The sequence below is a fragment of the Triticum aestivum genome, unplaced genomic scaffold, assembly GCF_018294505.1.
Source record: "Triticum aestivum cultivar Chinese Spring unplaced genomic scaffold, IWGSC CS RefSeq v2.1 scaffold45329, whole genome shotgun sequence".
In the NCBI taxonomy this organism is placed as follows: Eukaryota; Viridiplantae; Streptophyta; class Magnoliopsida; order Poales; family Poaceae; genus Triticum; species Triticum aestivum.
This window is the reverse complement of record NW_025228288.1, coordinates 42,182-47,581: the sequence shown is the minus strand read 5'-3', so window position 1 is coordinate 47,581 and position 5,400 is coordinate 42,182. Positions and strand designations below refer to the sequence as shown.

The following is a 5,400-nucleotide window of genomic DNA, read 5'->3' as shown; positions in this document are numbered from 1 at the left end:
CCCCCCCCTCAAACACGGAGACGAGTTTACCACGGTTTCCACCCCTCCCTCTATACCCCAGCAACACGTATTTTTTTACCCCTTTCAGAACGCGCTCCTCGCGCCAGAAAGCCGCCTCTAGATGCGTGACCAATGAGCAGCGAGCTAAAACATATCGCAAATGTCAAAAATAATATAACGGGGTTAATATATATCGCGCACATGCGATATGTTTGTCACGACGCGCAAAAAAAATTAAAAAAGGAATGCAACACGAGGACTTCCCAGGAGGTCACCCATCCTAGTACTACTCTCGCCCAAGCACGCTTAACTACGGAGTTCTGATGGGATCCGGTGCTTTAGTGCTGCTATGATCGCATCCCACATGTTACCCCCGCCTTCGTCCCTTATGCTTGCCACTCCCAAGTCCACTGCAATGATGATTGTCATTCTTACTACCATTACAACCGTTGCCTAATGATGGATAATGCCCTATATATACTACTTACTCCCCCCCCCTCAAACACCGAGACGAGTTTACCACGGTTTCCACCCCTCCCTCTATACCGCAGCAACACGTATTTTTTACCCCTTTCAGAACGCGCTCCTCGCGCCACAAAGCCGCCTTTAGACGCGTGACCAATGAGCTGCGAGCTAAAACATATCGCAAATGTCAAAAATAATATAACGGGGTTAATATATATCGCTCACATGGGATATGTTTGTCACGAGCCGCAAAAAATAATTAAAAAGGGAATGCAACACGAGGACCCATCCTAGTACAACTCTCGCCCAAGCACGCTTAACTTCGGAGTTCTGATGGGATCCGGTGCTTTAGTGCTGCTATGATCGCATCCAACATGTTACCCCCGCCTTCGTCCCTTATGCTTGCCACTCCCAGGTCCACTGCAAAGATGATTGCCATTCTTACTACCATTACAACCGTTGCCTAATAATGGATAATGCCCTATATATACTTCTTACTCCCCCCCTCAAACACGGAGACGAGTTTACCACGGTTTCCACCCCTCCCTCTATACCGCAGCAACACGTATTTTTTACCCCTTTCAGAACGCGCTCCTCGCGCCACAAAGCCGCCTCTAGACGCCTGACCAATGAGCAGCGAGCTAAAACATATCGCAAATGTCAAAAATAATATAATGGGGTTAATATATATCGCGCACATGCGATATGTTTGTCACGAGGCGCAAAAAATAATTAAAAAGGGAATGCAACACGAGGTCACCCATCCTAGTACTACTCTCACCCAAGCACGCTTAACTTCGGAGTTCTGATGGGATCCGGTGCTTTAGTGCTGCTATGATCGCATCCCACATGTTACCCCCGCCTTCGTCCCTTATGCTTGCCACTCCCAGGTCCACTGCAAAGATGATTGTCATTCTTACTACCATTACAACCGTTGCCTAATAATGGATAATGCCCTATATATACTACTTACTCCCCCCCCTCAAACACGGAGACGAGTTTACCACGGTTTCCACCCCTCCCTCTATACCGCAGCAACACGTATTTTTTACCCCTTTCAGAACGCGCTCCTCGCGCCACAAAGCCGCCTCTAGACGCGTGACCAATGAGCTGCGAGCTAAAACATATCGCAAATGTCAAAAATAATATAACGGGGTTAATATATATCGCGCACATGCGATATGTTTGTCACGAGGCGCAAAAAATAATTAAAAAGGGAATGCAACACGAGGACTTGCTAGGAGGTCACCCATCCTAGTACTACTCTCGCCCAAGCACGCTTAACTACGGAGTTCTGATGGGATCCGGTGCTTTAGTGCTGGTATGATCGCATCCGACATGTTACCCCCGCCTTCGTCCCTTATGCTTGCCACTCCCAGGTCCACTGCAAAGATGATTGTCATTCTTACTACCATTACAACCGTTGCCTAATAATGGATAATGCCCTATATATACTACTTACTCCCCCCCCTCAAACACGGAGACGAGTTTACCACGGTTTCCACCCCTCCCTCTATACCGCAGCAACACGTATTTTTTTACCCCTTTCAGAACGCGCTCCTCGCGCCACAAAGCCGCCTCTAGACGCGTGACCAATGAGCAGCGAGCTAAAACATATCGCAAATGTCAAAAATAATATAACGGGGTTAATATATATCGCGCACATGCGATATGTTTGTCACGAGCCGCAAAAATAATTAAAAAGGGAATGCAACACGAGGACTTGCCAGGAGGTCACCCATCCTAGTACTACTCTCGCCCAAGCACGCTTAACTACGAAGTTCTGATGGGATCCGGTGCTCTAGTGCTGGTATGATCGCATCCGACATGCTACCCCCGCCTTCGTCCCTTATGCTTGCCACTCCCAGGTCTACTGCAAAGATGATTGTCATTCTTACTACCATTACAACCGTTGCCTAATAATGGATAATGCCCTATATATACTACTTACTCCCCCCCCTCAAACACGGGGACGAGTTTACCACGGTTTCCACCCCTCCCTCTATACCGCAGCAACACTTATTTTTTTACCCCTTTCAGAACGCGCTCCTCGCGCCACAAAGCCGCCTCTAGACACGTGACCAATGAGCAGCGAGCTAAAACATATCGCAAATGTCAAAAATAATATAACGGGGTTAATATATATCGCGCACATGCGATATGTTTGTCACGAGGAAAAAATAATAATTAAAAAGGGAATGCAACACGAGGTCACCCATCCTAGTACTTCTCTCACCCAAGCACGCTTAACTTCGGAGTTCTGATGGGATCCGGTGCTTTAGTGCTGCTATGATCGCATCCCACATGTTACCCCCGCCTTCGTCCCTTATGCTTGCCACTCCCAGGTCCACTGCAAAGATGATTGTCATTCTTACTACCATTACAACCGTTGCCTAATGATGGATAATGCCCTATATATACTACTTACTCCCCCCCCTCAAACACGGAGACGAGTTTACCACGGTTTCCACCCCTCCCTCTATACCGCAGCAACACGTATTTTTTACCCCTTTCAGAACGCGCTCCTCGCGCCACAAAGCCGCCTCTAGACGCGTGACCAATGAGCTGCGAGCTAAAACATATCGCAAATGTCAAAAATAATATAACGGGGTTAATATATATCGCGCACATGCGATATGTTTGTCACGAGGCGCAAAAAATAATTAAAAAGGGAATGCAACACGAGGTCACCCATCCTAGTACTACTCTCACCCAAGCACGCTTAACTTCGGAGTTCTGATGGGATCCGGTGCTTTAGTGCTGCTATGATCGCATCCCACATGTTACCCCCGCCTTCGTCCCTTATGCTTGCCACTCCCAGGTCCACTGCAAAGATGATTGTCATTCTTACTACCATTACAACCGTTGCCTAATAATGGATAATGCCCTATATATACTACTTACTCCCCCCCCCCTCAAACAGGGAGACGAGTTTACCACGGTTTCCACCCCTCCCTCTATACCGCAGCAACACGTATTTGTTACCCCTTTCAGAACGCGCTCCTCGCGCCACAAAGCCGCCTCTAGACGCGTGACCAATTTGCTGCGAGCTAAAACATATCGCAAATGTCAAAAATAATATAATGGGGTTAATATATATCGCGCACATGCGTTATGTTTGTCACGAGCCGCAAAAAATAATTAAAGAGGGAATGCAACAAGAGGACTTCCCAGGAGGTCACCCATCCTAATACTACTCTCGCCCAAGCACGCTTAACTACGGAGTTCTGATGGGATCCGGTGCTTTAGTGCTGGTATGATCGCATCCGACATGTTACCCCCGCCTTCGTCCCTTATGCTTGCCACTCCCAGGTCCACTGCAAAGATGATTGTCATTCTTACTACCATTACAACCGTTGCCTAATAATGGATAATGCCCTATATATACTACTTACTCCCCCCCCTCAAACACGGAGACGAGTTTACCACGGTTTCCACCCCTCCCTCTATACCGTAGCAACACGTATTTTTTTACCCCTTTCAGAACGCGCTCCTCGCGCCACAAAGCCGCCTCTAGATGGGTGACCAATGAGCAGCGAGCTAAAACATATCGCAAATGTCAAAAATAATATAACGGGGTTAATATATATCGCGCACATGCGATATGTTTGTCACGAGGCGCAAAAAATAATTAAAAAGGGAATGCAACACGAGGTCACCCATCCGAGTACTACTCTCACCCAAGCACGCTTAACTTCGGAGTTCTGATGGGATCCGGTGCTTTAGTGCTGCTATGATCGCATCCCACAAGTTACCCCCGCCTTCGTCCCTTATGCTTGCCACTCCCAGGTCCACTGCAAAGATGATTGTCATTCTTACTACCATTACAACCGTTGCCTAATAATGGATAATGCCCTATATACACTACTTACTCCCCCCCCCTCAAACACGGAGACGAGTTTACCACGGTTTGCTCCCCTCCCTCTATACCGCAGCAACACGTATTTTTTTCGCCTTTCAGAACGCGCTCCTCGCGCCACAAAGCCGGCTCTAGACGCATGACCAATGAGCAGCGAGCTAAAACATATCGCAAATGTCAAAAATAATATAACGGGGTTAATATATATCGCGCACATGCGATATGTTTGTCACGAGGCGCAAAAAATAATTAAAAAGGGAATGCAACACGAGGTCACCCATCCTAGTACTACTCTCACCCAAGCACGCTTAACTTCGGAGTTCTGATGGGATCCGGTGCTTTAGTGCTGCTATGATCGCATCCCACATGTTACCCCCGCCTTCGTCCCTTATGCTTGCCACTCCCAGGTCCACTTCAAAGATGATTGTCATTCTTACTACCATTACAACCGTTGCCTAATGATGGATAATGCCCTACATATACTACTTACTCCCCCCCCTCAAACACGGAGACGAGTTTACCACGGTTTCCACCCCTCCCTCTATACCGCAGCAACACGTATTTTTTACCCCTTTCAGAACGCGCTCCTCGCGCCACAAAGCCGCCTCTAGACACGTGACCAATGAGCTGCGAGCTAAAACATATCGCAAATGTCAAAAATAATATAACGGGGTTAATATATATCGCGCAGATGCGATATGTTTGTCACGATGCGCAAAAAATAATTAAAAAAGGGAATGCAACACGAGGACTTCCCAGGAGGTCACCCATCCTAGTACTACTCTCGCCCAAGCACGCTTAACTTCGGAGTTCTGATAGGATCCGGTGCTTTAGTGCTGGTATGATCGCATCCGACATGTTAGCCCCGCCTTCGTCCCTTATGCTTGCCACTCCCAGGTCCACTGCAAAGATGATTGTCATTCTTACTACCATTAAAACCGTTGCCTAATAATGGATAATGCCCTATATACACTACTTACTCCCCCCCCCCCCTCAAACACGGAGACGAGTTTACCACGGTTTGCACCCCTCCCTCTATACCGCAGCAACACGTATTTTTTTACCCCTTTCAGAAC

General features: G+C 47.6%; 5 non-coding genes and 6 pseudogenes across 5 annotated transcripts; all 11 read right to left on the bottom strand.

Annotated features, from left to right (window-relative positions):
* Nucleotides 1-242: 242 nt before the first annotated feature.
* Nucleotides 243-361, bottom strand: LOC123173974 (5S ribosomal RNA). The gene has a single exon (XR_006486657.1). It is a non-coding gene; the product is annotated as a 5S ribosomal RNA (ribosomal RNA).
* Nucleotides 362-732: 371 nt separating this feature from the next.
* On the bottom strand, nucleotides 733-836 carry LOC123173944 (uncharacterized; annotated as a pseudogene).
* Nucleotides 837-1,205: 369 nt separating this feature from the next.
* Nucleotides 1,206-1,311, bottom strand: LOC123173926 (uncharacterized; annotated as a pseudogene).
* A 370-nt stretch (nucleotides 1,312-1,681) lies between these two features.
* LOC123173874 (5S ribosomal RNA) lies at nucleotides 1,682-1,800 on the bottom strand. The gene has a single exon (XR_006486588.1). It is a non-coding gene; the product is annotated as a 5S ribosomal RNA (ribosomal RNA).
* Nucleotides 1,801-2,170: 370 nt separating this feature from the next.
* Nucleotides 2,171-2,289, bottom strand: LOC123173896 (5S ribosomal RNA). The gene has a single exon (XR_006486609.1). It is a non-coding gene; the product is annotated as a 5S ribosomal RNA (ribosomal RNA).
* A 371-nt stretch (nucleotides 2,290-2,660) lies between these two features.
* On the bottom strand, nucleotides 2,661-2,766 carry LOC123173934 (uncharacterized; annotated as a pseudogene).
* A 370-nt stretch (nucleotides 2,767-3,136) lies between these two features.
* On the bottom strand, nucleotides 3,137-3,242 carry LOC123173925 (uncharacterized; annotated as a pseudogene).
* Nucleotides 3,243-3,614: 372 nt separating this feature from the next.
* LOC123173880 (5S ribosomal RNA) lies at nucleotides 3,615-3,733 on the bottom strand. Its single transcript, XR_006486594.1, has one exon. It is a non-coding gene; the product is annotated as a 5S ribosomal RNA (ribosomal RNA).
* A 371-nt stretch (nucleotides 3,734-4,104) lies between these two features.
* LOC123173939 (uncharacterized) lies at nucleotides 4,105-4,210 on the bottom strand (annotated as a pseudogene).
* Nucleotides 4,211-4,581: 371 nt separating this feature from the next.
* LOC123173923 (uncharacterized) lies at nucleotides 4,582-4,687 on the bottom strand (annotated as a pseudogene).
* Nucleotides 4,688-5,058: 371 nt separating this feature from the next.
* LOC123173924 (5S ribosomal RNA) lies at nucleotides 5,059-5,177 on the bottom strand. Its single transcript, XR_006486632.1, has one exon. It is a non-coding gene; the product is annotated as a 5S ribosomal RNA (ribosomal RNA).
* Between the last annotated feature and the right edge of the window lie 223 nt (nucleotides 5,178-5,400).